A 13978-nucleotide genomic window follows, 5' to 3' on the forward strand; every position below is an offset into this window, starting at 1 on the left:
CTGCTTGTACACTCTCTCTCTCTGTCAAAAATAAATAAAATCTTTTAAAAAAAGGCAAAGATTGTTAGACTGGATTTAAAAATAAACCAACTATACCCCTTTTTAAGAATTGTACTTTACATATAAGATCTTGGCTATGTTCAAAGTAAAAGGATGGGAACAAATATATAATTTAAAAGCAAACATTAAACAAGTTGATGTGTATGCTTTAAGATAGATTGCCAAAAGTAAAAAGGAATCTTTTATAATAATAAAAGGATCCATTCATCAAGAAGACATAATAATTATAAAAGCATCTAATAACATAACCAAAATATTGACAAAAGAGTTGGGCAAGTTCACAGTAACAATTGAAGATTTTACTACTCTTCTCTCATTAAAAATTATAGAATAAGTAGACAAAAAAATTCAGTAATATAGAATATTTAAACCACACAATTAATCACCTTGACATAACTGACATTTATAGCACATTATATCCAATAATTTCAGAATAAACATTCTAGTTGAATACACATGGAATATTCACTAATGTATTCCATATGCTGGGCTAGAAAGCAAGTTTCAACACATTTAAAAAGATTGAAATGATATGGAATATGTTTCCTGACCATGACAGAATTGATGTAGAAATTAATAACAAAAAGAAATCTGAAAATTCCCAAATATTTTGAAATTGAGCAAACATTTCTACAAACATATGGGTCAAAGAACTCATAAGAAAAATAGAAAATATTTTGAATGTAATGACAATGAAAATACAACTAATCAAAAAATTGGCAGTGAAGCTAATGCCATACTTACAGGGAAATTTATAATTTTTAATGCCCTTTTTTTAAAATTTAAATTTTAGGTATCTAACATACAGTGCAATATTGGTTTCTGGCCTAGAATTCAGTGATTCATCACTTATATACAATACCCAGTGCTCATAATAACAAGTGCCCTCCTTAATACCCATCCCCCATCACGCTCCCTTCATCAACTGTTTGTTTTCTATCTTTAAAAGTCTCTTATGATTTGTTTCCTTCTCTCCTTTTTTCTTTTCCCCCTTCCCATATGTTCATCTGTTTTGTTCCTTAAATTCCACATATGAGTGAGATCATATGATATGTCTTTTTCTGACTGACTTATTTCATTTAGTGTAATACACTCTAGCTCCATCCACATCATTGCAAATAACACCTATATTAAAAAATAAATGTTTAAAATAAATGGTCTAGGGATGCCTGCGTGGCTCAGTTGGTTAAGCATCCAACTCTTGATTTCAGCTCAGGTCATGATCTCAGGGTCATGAAATCAAGCCCCACATCAGGCTCCATGTTCCGTGGGGAGTCGGCTTGAGATTCTCTCTCTGCCCCTACCCACCCTGTTCTCTCTCTCTCTCTCAAATAAATAAATCTTCTAAAAAATGAAAAAATAAAATAAAATATCTAGGCTGTTACCCCTATTGAATAGAAGTATTCCTAACTTGGTTAGAAATAGAAGATAGTATTGAACCCAAATAAAATATTACAAAGATAAAGACCTGAAATTAATAAAATAGAAAACAGACTCTAACTGGAAATCAACAAAGCCAAAATTTGGTTCTTTGAAAAGGCTAATGAAATAGATACATCTCAAGTAAGACTGATCAAAGAAATAAAAGAGAAAATACAAATTATAAAAATCACTACAGATCCTACAAACCCCTTAATGAAATAATAAAATATTGGTAACAACTTTATTCCATTAAATTTGAGAACTTACACAAATTTCTTGAAAAATATAACTCTTCAAAATGTGTGAAGTAATTGACATAAGAAGAAACAGAAAACTTAAATAGTACTATATTTATTAAAATACTGCATGGAGCACTGGGTGTTATACAAAAACAATGAATCGTGTATAACTACATCAAAAACTAATGATGCATTGTATGGTGACTAACATAACATAATAAAATAAAATAAAATAAAGAATATTCAATAAATAATATCCAAACTCAAAAATAAAACAAAATACCTTTAATCCCTCAAAAAGAAGACTCCAGACCTGAATGGTTTTATGGTGAATTCTACCAAACATTTTAGAAAGAAGTACAATATTACAAAAACCCTTCAGAGAATAGAAGGAGTATTTTCCAACTTGATTTATGATAACAGCATAATCCTGACACCAAAACCTGATATAGTCCTTATAATAAAAGAAAATTACAAGCTAATATCTTTCATGAACATAGATTCAAAATTCTGAACAAGGAGTGCCTCGATGGCTCAGTCGTTAGCGTCTGCCTTCAGCTCAGGTCATGATCCCAGGGTCCCACAACCCCTGCTTGTGTTCCCTCTTTCACTGTGTCTCTCTCTGTCAAATAAATAAAATCTTACAAAAATTCTGAACAAAATATTATCAAATCATATCCAATAGTAACTTAAATAGGATATAAATAGGATAATACGCCATGAACAATTATGGTTTATCCCAGGAATATAGCTTGTTTTCCACTTAAAAATCATTACCATCCTCATATTAATAGAATAAAGGAGAAAAACTGAACATCTCAATGTTCACATATGACAAGATGCATTTGAAAAATTCATCACCCATTTGTAATAAAAAAAAATCCAACAAACTGGGAATAAATTAGGACTTCCTCAATCTGATAAAGTGTGTCTACAAAAACACTACACATACTGTCATACTCAGTTGTGACATATTCTGCATAATATATAAAGCAAAACAAGGATGTCTACTCTCACCATTTCTACTTGAAATTATATTAGATGTTCTAACCAATGCAATAAGGGAAGAACAGTAAAAGACAAAACTATTTGAAAGAAAGATGTCAACGTGCTTTTATTTACAGATGTCATAATGTTGTCTGTATAAAATCAAAAGGAATTAACAAAATAATATTTTAAAAACCACAAGAAGTAAGGTCACTGGAAATGTAATTTAAAATAATACCATTTGCAATAGCTTTAATTATCAACAAGTATATAGGAATAAATTTAGCAAAAGATTTACAAGATCTCTCTATTGTAAAGTACAAAATATCACTGAGAGAAATTATAGACAAAAGTTATCCTACAGAATAAATGCAATCTAAATAAAAATTTCAGTAATCTTTTTTGAGAAAATTCCAAGCTGATTCTAAAATTTATATGGAAATTCAAAGGATCCAGAATAATCAAGATAAACTTGAAGAAAAAAAATAAAGTTGGAGAACTTATACTTTCATATTTCAAGAGTTAGTATAACTTGAAGTGATTAAAATAGTATGACGCTATTGCAAGAAAAGACAAATATACCAATGGGACAGAACAGAGAGTTCAGATATGGACCCACAACAATTATGGTTAGTTGATTTTAAATAAAGCTACCAAAGTCATTCAATATGGTAAAGAAATATTTTTTAAAAAAGGAACTGGAGGAACTATATGTTGCAACTGTATACACACATGTATACATATATCAGAAATATGTATCTGAATATGTGCATGAAAAATAAAGAATCTCAACTTCCAACTTAAAGGAAAAAATTGATAATCCTACTTCATCAAAACTAAGAACTTTTGCTCTTTAAAAAACATTATTGAAGATAAACAGCAGTCTAGGGACTGGGAAAATATTTATATTTATCTCACAAAGGCATCAGATATATTTTAAATTTATATTTAAATATATATTAAATATAAATACATATTTATAGTTTAAATATATTTTAAATAATTATGTCAATAACAGAAACACCAAAGGCAAATGAACGACCCAATTGAAAAATGGGAGACATGAACAAACACTTCACAAAACACTACATCCAAATGGCCATAACTCAGGAAAAGATACATCATTAGGTAAATGTAAATTAAAACAAAATGAAATAGGTTAGAGAGGATATTCTCGCCTGTTCCTAATTTTAGGGGAAAGTATAGAGTATTTTACTATTAAATATGATGTTGGGTATAGAGTTTTTTAAAAGATGTCTTTAATGGTTAAGGAAGCTGTGAGCTATTCTTCTTTAATGAAAGTTTTATCATGAATGGATGTTAAATTTTCTTGAATGATTTTTCTACATCTTTTGAGATGTATTTTCTTATGATCCTACTTCTGGATTCCAATAATATGTATACAATAGCTCTCAGATATTCTGGAGTTTTGTTTTTTGGTTTTTTTTTATTCTTAATTTCTCTTTGTGTTTTGGCTTGGGTAATTTCTTTAACATACTGTCAAGTACACTAATTTTTTTTTCAGCTGATGAGCCCATAGGAAGCATCCTTTATCTCTATGATTTTTCCCCCCTTTTGCATTTCCATTTGATGTTTTGTTATTGTTTCCATCTCTCTGCTGAAATTACCTGTCTGATCTTGCATGTTTGTCTACCTTTTCCATTGAATCTTTTAGCCTATTAATGATAGTGATTTTAAATTCCTTGTCTGATACTTTTTACATCTCTGTCACATCTGAGTCTGGTTCTGATTTTTGCTTTGTCTTTTTAGACTGTGTTTTTCTTACCTTTTCGTATACTTCATAACTTTTTGTTGAAACTGGAAACATATAGAACAGTAGAGACTGAAGTAAATTGGCAGGGGGTGCTTGGAGATGAGCGTGTCTTTCCTCCTGCTAGGCCTTTAGTGTAGGAGCCTGAATTAATAGAGTGAGGAGCTGGGCTGAATTTGGTTTGTCATTGCTATGGTTACCCTCAGTGGACCACAGGTTTCAAGTTTTTCTAGTGATATCTTGAGCTTAGGGCTAGACAAGTTTGCCAGTTTTTATTTTTCTCAACTTTTACTCCCTGCTTGGTTTTGGATTTTTCTTTTACACTGCTAACCCCAGAGATAATCTGTTTCATGAAGATTGTCCAGCTGTATTCAACAGTTAGTTTTATTTATAATTTGTTGGTGGGTTGGTGGGAAACAGGAGAGAAGTTTTGCCTAATGTTCTGGTTAAGCCTTAGTCTTAGGTACTGTGAACCTGGGTCTTGCGGGTGTGGCCCTGCCTCTCCCCCAGCTGCAGGTGCCAGGTGCTGGCCCTAACGTATATTCCTTCCCCTCCCTGAGGGGGAAACATTTTGTCTCTGTCCCTTCCCCAGCTGCAGTGTTTTTGCTCAGTGTCCTAAGGTGACAGTTTTTTTGTTGCCTTTGCCCTGCAGATTACAGTTTTAATTCCGTAGGGAAAAGGTAGTAAATGAGTTTGGAAGAAGTTTTGGGAGCAACTGCTACTCCTCCCACCATCCTCTCCCAGATAGCCCCTTTACGTTTGAAATTTTCTGCTGAATATTTCCTGGTCTTCACTCTGAGTATGTGGCAGAGTTCATGGAGGAAAAGGAAGATGGTGAAACCTTGTCTATGGCCCCTGGGGATTTTACATTCTCATACTAGCCCACACTTAGTATTTAACAATCCTTAAATTCACAAGAAGCTGAATCTTACCAGCTTATATGGTATCTGATGGCTTCTGTTCCAGGTTAAATAAAAAAAGTGTTTGTATGTTATTTCCTCTGTAAGACGTTATATCTCCCCAGTTTTCTGTTTAGTGTTTGCCCTGAAACATCAATTCCCTAATGGGTTCAAGAAAAGTCATTTATTTGCATCATGTCTAGCTTTATGGTTATTTTTGTAATACTGGAAGCAATACTTTTTCTAGCTCTCTAAATCTTGAGGTGAAACTGGAAGTCTATACAACCACTTTTTAAAATGATTTGGAAGTTTTTTGTTTGTTTGTTTGTTTTAAAGATTTTATTTATTTATTTGACAGAGAAATAGACAGCACAAGTAGGCAGAGAAGCAGGCAGAGGGAGAGGAAGAAGCAGGCTCTCTGCTGAGCAGGGAGCCCGATGTGGGGCTTGATCCCGGGGCCCTGGGATCATGACCTGAGCAGAAGGCAGCCACTTAATGGACTGAGCCACCCAGGCGCCCCTGGAGGTTTTTAATAAAGTCAAACATACAGTTATTCTATGACCCAGAAATTCCACAGCTAGGTATACAGCTAAGAAAAGTGGGTATATGATCACAAAATGATTTGCATGATAATGTTCAAAACCAATTTCTTTACTAATAGTACAAACTGGAAATAAATACTTTGCCTATCAACAGGAGAATGGATGTAAAAGTGTGGTATATTTATGCAATGGAATACTACACAGTTATTTAAAATATTGATACATGTATAAACACTGATGAATCTAAAGCACTTTTCCTTAATGAAGGAAGACAGACATAAAAGAATTTGTACTGTATTTTCCATTTAAAAGAAGTTCAAAAATGGGCAAAACTAATCTCTGGTGATAAAGTGAACATAGTAATTACCTCTGGATGACATTGATGGGAAAGGAGCTTTTAGGAATTTTCTAAAGTGAGGGAAATGTTCTATATTTTTATTTTGATAGTGATTGCATGGGTGCATATTTGTGTAAAAATTCATCAACCTGTACACTTAAGATGTGTGCATTTTACTGTATGTGAAATATTTATTATGTATGTATGTATGTATGTATTTATTTATTTAAGCTCCATGCTCAGTGTGGAGCTCAACACAGCACTTGAACTCACAACCCTGAGATCAACGCCTGAGCTGAGATCAAAGGTCAGACACTTAACCAACTGAGTCACCCAGGCACCTTGTGAAATATTCACTTTTTAAAAATAAAATAAGGAAAAGATAAAAGCAGGAGGCATTTTATGTACATTTTTCATTTCAGTATTGGTTAGACCCAGGTCCAACCAATCCCTAAGCCCTACTAAATATTTTTTTCCATTTTCTTATCTTCCTACTTTCTCTCTACCACAATTACAGTTCAGTACCTTATCACCTTTATCTAGACTATTGTAACTGCTTTCAAATTATTTTCCTGCCTACAGTCTTGCCCATTCAGGCATATAAAAACATAATTCACTCACCTGACAATGATTAATTTGGAGGAGTGAACCTGGTTGGTAGTCCCACGGACCCTGACCATAGATGAAAAGACATGCTCAGGGAGGGAGGGAGGTAAGATGGTGGATGAGTAGGGCAACCCTAAGCCTGCCTCCTCACTCAAACACAGCTAGGTAAATATCAAATCATTCTAAACACCCAAGAAATTGATCAGAAGTATTAGAGAACAAAGCTGCGTGTCTACAAACCAGAAAAACAACCCGTGGAAGGTAGGAACTTCAGGGAGATGATCTGTGGGAGAAAAGAGTGGTGGGTGCTCCCCAGGGAAGGAGACTTGATGGAAGAGGGAGTAGCATGAGAGAAGGAAGAGAGAGAAAAAGTATGGAGAAAAAAAAAAGCAAAAGCACACTCAACAGACTGCACAAGAAAACTATTGCTCAAAACCATTGACAGGGGAAAAAGAAAGGGCTACAATACTGCCATTTTTCTATAAATAGCAGAATGCATATTCTGAGGTTTCAGAGGTTTGTGACATAGCCAAGTACGCCCCTGGGGAGCTGGGTGGTGCTCTGGTATGGGAGTAGAACTGAGCCCCAGCAGTGGGCAGCCTGAGGATCCCCAGGGTCACACAGGGAGAAGTGATTCTGCTGCTTGAAGTGTATTTGGGAGAGGTAATACACCCTCTCTGCAGGCAAAAGACCCTGTGGGTCCCATTGAGCTACACTGCCTACCAATGTAGGAACAAAGGCACCGGTGAGGGCTACATCCTCCGGTGCTGGCTGCGTGTTGTGATTTACCATAAACTCTGAACCACTGCTCGGTCACCCTACCCCAGAGGATGTGTGGGTCCACAGCTCAGGGGTCTCTGAAGTGTGGGGCTTTGAAACACAGCTGCACCTGAGATAAACCATAGGAGTGCTGTGCTGTTTGGCAGGCAGGCAGCTCTGTCACAGACAGGGTGAAGGCAGGGATCTGATGGAAACCAGGGACATAAGAAGAGCCATTGTTTGTGCATCTGAGAGGGCTCACTAAAGAGGAATGGCACTCATTTCTTGTTCTGGAGGCAAGAGAGTGGGTTGAAGCCATTTTCTCCCAGCACCCACCAGCTTTATACACCTCAGTGACCTAAACAGTGCCACCAAGTGGAGAACAGAACCGCTACCCACTCCCCACCCTCCCCACCCCCACAGACACATCTCTACTAGAGCAGTTCCATCTGAGAATCACAGCAGCTAGTCCCTTCCCCAGAAGACCAGCACAAATCCCTCACCCTTACCAGGCTTGTTGATTATAAAGTGCTACAAAACTTCACCTCTAGAGGAAACAGGATCTAATGTCCTTTGGGTTTTGTTGTTGTTGTTGTTGTTTATTTGTTGTTTGTTTCTTTTTGTTTTGGTTTGGTTTTATCTTTGTTTTTGTCTGTTTTATTTTGTGTTTTGGATACAGAAAGAGCTTTTTTAAAATTTTTAAAATTTTATTCATATATTTTTTTTCTCATGAATAGTCTCTTAAAAATTCTTTATTTAAATTCAATTTAGTTAACATATAATGTATTATTAGTTTCAGAGGTAGAATTTAGTGATTCATCAGTTGTATATAACACCCAGTGCTCATTATATCAAGTGTTCTCCGTAATGCCGATTACCCAATTATCCCATCCCCCCACCCCCCAACCCTCCATCAACCCTCAGTTTGTTTCCTACAGTTAAAAGTCTTTTATGGTTTGTCTCCCTCTCTCTTTTTATCTTATTTTATTTTCCTTCCTTTCCCCTATGTTCATCAGATTTTTTTCTTAAATTCCACATGTGAGTGAAATCATATGGTATATATTTTTTTAATTTTTACTTTTCCTCTTTTCTTTCTCTTTTCTTTCTTTCTACCCTTTTTTCTACCAAGCATCTCATAACAAGACCAAGAGACACCTAGGATCTAGCGTCCTTTATGTGTTTTATTTTACCTTATTTTATTTTTAAATTTTTAAAAAAATTTCATTATTTATTTATTTATGTTTATATATCTTTAATTTTTTTCCCTCCAAAATGACAAGATGGAAGAATTCACCCCAAAAGAAAGAACAGGAAGAAATGACAGCCAGGAATTTAATCAGTGCAGATATAAGTAAGATGTCTGAACAAGAATTTAAATCAACAATAATAAGGATACTAGCTGGGCTTAAAAAAAGCATAGAAAACACTAGAGAATCCCTTGCGACAGAGATAAAAGAACTAAAATCTAGTCAGGCCAAAATTAAAAATGCTACAACCAAGATGCAAACCCAAATGGAGGCCATAAAAATGAGGATGGATGAAATAGAGGAACAAATCAGTGATATAGAAGATAAAATTATGCAAAGTAATGAAGCTGAAAAGAAGAGGGAAAGAAAGGTAATGGATCATGAAAGTAGACTTAAGGAACTCAGCAACTTAATAAAATGAAATAACATTCACATAATGGGAGTCCCAGATGATGAAGAGAGAGAAAAAGGGGCAGAAGGTTTATTTAAGCAAATAATAGCTGAAAACTTCCCTAATCTGGGGAAGGATACAGGCATCAAAATCCAAGAAGCACAGAGAACTCCCATTAAATTAAAAAAAGCCAACCATTTCCAAGCCATATCATAATCAAATTCACAAAGTACACAAACAAGGAAAGAAATCCTGAAAGCAGTAAGGGAGAAAAAATCCTTAACCTACAAGGGAAGACAGATCAGGTTTGCAGCAGATCAGAAATAGATAAACAAAGATAAAACCAAACCAAAACAAAAAGAAACAAACAACAAATAAACAGTTTGCTATGCAGCAAACATAGCAGGCCAGAAGACAGTGGCATGATATATTCAACATGCTGAATGGGAAAAATATGCAGCCAAGAATTCTTTCTCCATCAAGGCTCACATTCAGAAGAGAAGGAGAGATAGAGTTTCCCAAACAAAAACTAAAAGGAGTTTATAACCACTAAACCAGCCCTGCAAGAAATTTTAAGGGGGACTCTTTGAGTGGAGAAAAAAAAATACCAAAAGCAACAAAAACTAGAAAGGACCAGAGAACATCACCAGAAATACCAACTCTACAGGTAACACAATGGCACTAAATTCATATCTTTCAATAATCACTCTGAATGTAAATGGACTAAATGCTCCAATCAAAAGACATAGGGTATCAGGATGGATAAAAAAACAAGATCCGTCTATATGCTGCCTATGAGAGACTCTTTTTATTTTATTTTATTTTATTTTATTTTATTTTATTTTATTTTATTTTATTTTATTTATTTATTTGAGAGAGAGAGAGAGAGAGAAACAGTATGAGAGGGGAGAAGGTCGGAGGGAGAAGCAGGCTCCCCGCTGAGCCGGGAGCCTGATGTGGGACTCGATCCCAGGACTCCGGGATCATGACCCGAGCTGAAGGCAGTCGCTTAACCAACTGAGCCACCCAGGCGCCCGAGAGACTCATTTTAGACCTAAAGACACCTGCAGGTTGAAAGTGAGGGAATGGAGAATGACCCATCATCCTAATGGACATCAAAAGAAAGCTGGAGTAGCCATATGTAGACAAACTAGATCTTAAAACAAAGACTGTAACAAGAGATGAAGAAGGGCATTATATCATAATAAAGGGGTCTATCCATCAAGAGATATAACAATTGTAAACATCTATGTTCCCAACTTGGGAGCACCCAAATATATAAATCAGTTAATAATAGACATGAAGAAACTCATGGATAATAATACAATGCAAGTAGGGGACTTTAACACCCTGCTCACAGCAATGGACAGATCATCTAAGCAGAAAATCAATAAGGAAACAATGGCTATGAATGACACACTAGACCAGATGGACTTAACAGATATATTCAGATCATTTCATTCTAAAGCAGCAGACTACACATTCTTCTCAAATGCACATGGAAAATTCTCCAAAAGAGATCACATATGGGATCATAAATCAGACACCTCAACAAGTACCAAAAGATTGAGACAAGACCATGCATATTTTCAGATCACAACACTATGAAACTTGAAGTCAATCACAAGAAAAAACTTGGAAAAACCTCAAATACATGGAGGTTAAAGAATATCCTACTAAAGAATGAACGGGTCAACCAGGAAATTAAAGAAGAAATATAAAATACATGGGAGCAAGTGAAAATAAAAACACGACACTCCAAAAGCTTTGGGATGCAGCAAAGGCAGTGCTAAGAGGGAAGTATATAGCAATACAGGCCTTACTTAAGAAGCAAGAAAAGTGTCAAATACACAATCTAGCCTTACACCTAAAGGAGTTAAAAAAGGAACAGCAAATAAAGCCTAAGTCCAGCAGATTAAGGGAAATAACAAAGATTAGAGAAATAAATGATAGAGAAACAAACAACAAAAACTGCCAGGAGAACAGATCAACAAAACTAAAAGCTGGTACTTCAAAAGAATTAATAAAATGGATAAACCCCTAGCCAGACTTATCAAAAGGAAAAGAGACAGGACCCAAACAGATAAAATCATGAATGAAAGAGGAGAGATCACAACCCATACCACAGAAAGGCAAACAATTATAAGAGAATACTATGAAAAATTATATGCCAACAAATTGGGCAATCTGGAAGAAATGGACAAATTCCTAGAAACTTACAAACTACCTGACCTGGAACAGGAAGAAATAGAAAATCTGAACAGACCCAAAGCCAACAAAGAAACTGAATCAGTAATCAAAAATCTCCCTACAAGTGTCACATGATTGGCTCAGTTGGATAAGTGTCTGCCTTTGGCTCAGGTCATGATCCCAGGTCCTGGGATCAAGCCCCACATTAGCCTCCCTGCTCAGCTGGGAGACTGCTTCTCCCTTTCCTTCTGCTACTTCCCCTGCTTGTGCTCACGCTCTCTCTCTCTAACGAATAAATAAAATCTTTTTATAAAAAAATCTCCCAAGCAAAAGTCCAGGGCCAGATGGCTTCCCAGGGGGACTCTAACAGACATTTAAGGAAGAGTTAATACCTCTTCTCAAACTGTTCCAAAATATAGAAATGGAAGGAAAACTTTCAAACTCATTCTATGAAGCCAAAATTACCTTGATTCCAAAACCAGACAAAGACTCCACTAAAAAGGAGAATTACAGACTAATATCCATAATGAATATGGATGCAAAAATTCTCAATAAAATGCTAACAAATCAAATTCAACAATACATTAAAAGAATTATCCACCACAACCAAGAGGGATTTATTCCTGGGCTGCAGAGGTGGTTCAGTATTCACAAATCAATCAATGTGATACACCATATTAATAAAGAGAAGGTTAAGAACCTATGATCCTGTCAATATATGCAGAAAAAGCATTTGACAAAATAAAACATCCTTTCTTGATAGAAACTCTCAACATAGTATGAATAGATAGAACATACCTCAAAATCATAAAGGCCATATATGAAAGACCCAAGCTAATATCATCCTCAATAGGGAAAAACTGAGAGACTTTTCCCTATGGTCAGGAACAAGATAGGGATGTCCACTCTCACCATTACTACTTAACAGAGGACTGGAAATCTTAGCCTCAGAATCAGACAACAAAAAAGAATAAAAAGCATCCAAATCAGCAAGGAAGAAGTTAAGCTAAGTTTGCAGATGACATGATATTCTGTGTAGAAAACCCAAAAGACTCCTCCAAAAAATTGCTAGAACTAATACATGAATTTAGCAAAGTTGCAGGATATAAAATCAATGTGCAGAAATCTGTTGCATTTCTATACAATGAAACAACAGAAGAAGAAATCAAGGAATTGATCCCATTTGCAATTGCACCAACAGCAGTAAAATACCTAGGAATATAATTCACTAAAGAGGTAAAGATCTATACTCTGAAAACTATAGAACACTTATGAAACAAGTTGAAGAGGACAGGAAGAAATGGAAAAGCATTCCATTCTCATGGATTGGAATATGAAACATAGTTAAAATGTCTATACTACCCAAATAAATCTACACATTTAATGCAATCCCCATCAAAATAGCATCAGCATTTTTCACAGAGCTAGAACAAACAATCCTAAAATTTGTATGGAACTGCAAAAGACCCTCAATAGCCAAAGCAATCCTGAAAAAGAAAAACAAAACTGGAGGCATCATGATTCCAGATTTCAAGCTATATTACAAAGATGTAGTCCTCAAGACAGTATGGTACTGGCACAAAAATAGACATAGATCAATGGAACAGAATAGAGAACCCAGAGTTGGACCCACAACTATATGGTCAAGTAATCTTAAACAAAGCAGGAAAGATAATTCAATGGAAAAGACAGTCTCTTCAGCTTCCAGAACTGGCAGACACTGAAAGAATATGTGAAAACTAAGCTGGCCCTGCAAGAAATATTAAGGGGGGAGCATTCTATAAAAGGAGAAAGACCCCAAGAGTGATATAGAACAGAAATTTACAGAGATGATCGATAGAAACAGGGACTTCCCAAGCAACATGATGACAATAAATTAATATATTTCAATAATCACCCTCAATGTGAATGGACTAAATGCTCCCATGAAACAGCACAGGGATGCAGATTGGATAAAAAGATAGGACCCATCCATATGCTGTCTACAAGAGACTCAATTTGAACCTAAAGATACATCCAGACTGAAAGCAAAGGGATGAGGAACCATTTTTCATGCCAACGAACCTCAAAAAAGGCTGGGGTAGCAATTTTCATATCAGACAAATTAGATTATAAGCTAAAGACTGTAGTTAGAGATACAGAAGAACACTATATCGTTCTTAAAAGTCCTGTCCAACAAGAGGATCTAACAACTGTAAATATCTATGCCCCCAACATGGGAGCAGCCATCTACATAAGCCAACTGCTAACCAAAATAAAGAGACATATTGGTAATAATAGTTAATAGTAGGAGACCTCAACATTCCACTCTTAGCAATAGACAGATCATCTAAGCAGAAAATCAACAAAGAAACAAGAGCTTTGAATGACACATTGGACCAGATGGACCTCATAGATATATACAGAACATTCCACCCTAAAACAACAGAATACTCATTCTTCTTGAGGGCACATGGAACTTTCTCCAGAATAGACCACATATGGGCTCACAAATCAGGTCTCAACTGATACCAAAAGACTGAGATTAT

At 35.4% G+C, this 13978-nt stretch overlaps 1 pseudogene; it reads right to left on the bottom strand.

The window, feature by feature from the left end:
- Window positions 1-4425: 4425 nt before the first annotated feature.
- Window positions 4426-13978, bottom strand: part of LOC112813435 (olfactory receptor 1F1-like) — a 32440-nt pseudogene continuing 22887 nt past the window's right edge.

This window comes from Callorhinus ursinus, unplaced genomic scaffold (genome assembly GCF_003265705.2).
Source record: "Callorhinus ursinus isolate GAN/ISIS: 27379988/994484 unplaced genomic scaffold, GSC_fseal_2.0 scaffold121, whole genome shotgun sequence".
In the NCBI taxonomy this organism is placed as follows: domain Eukaryota; kingdom Metazoa; phylum Chordata; class Mammalia; order Carnivora; family Otariidae; genus Callorhinus; species Callorhinus ursinus.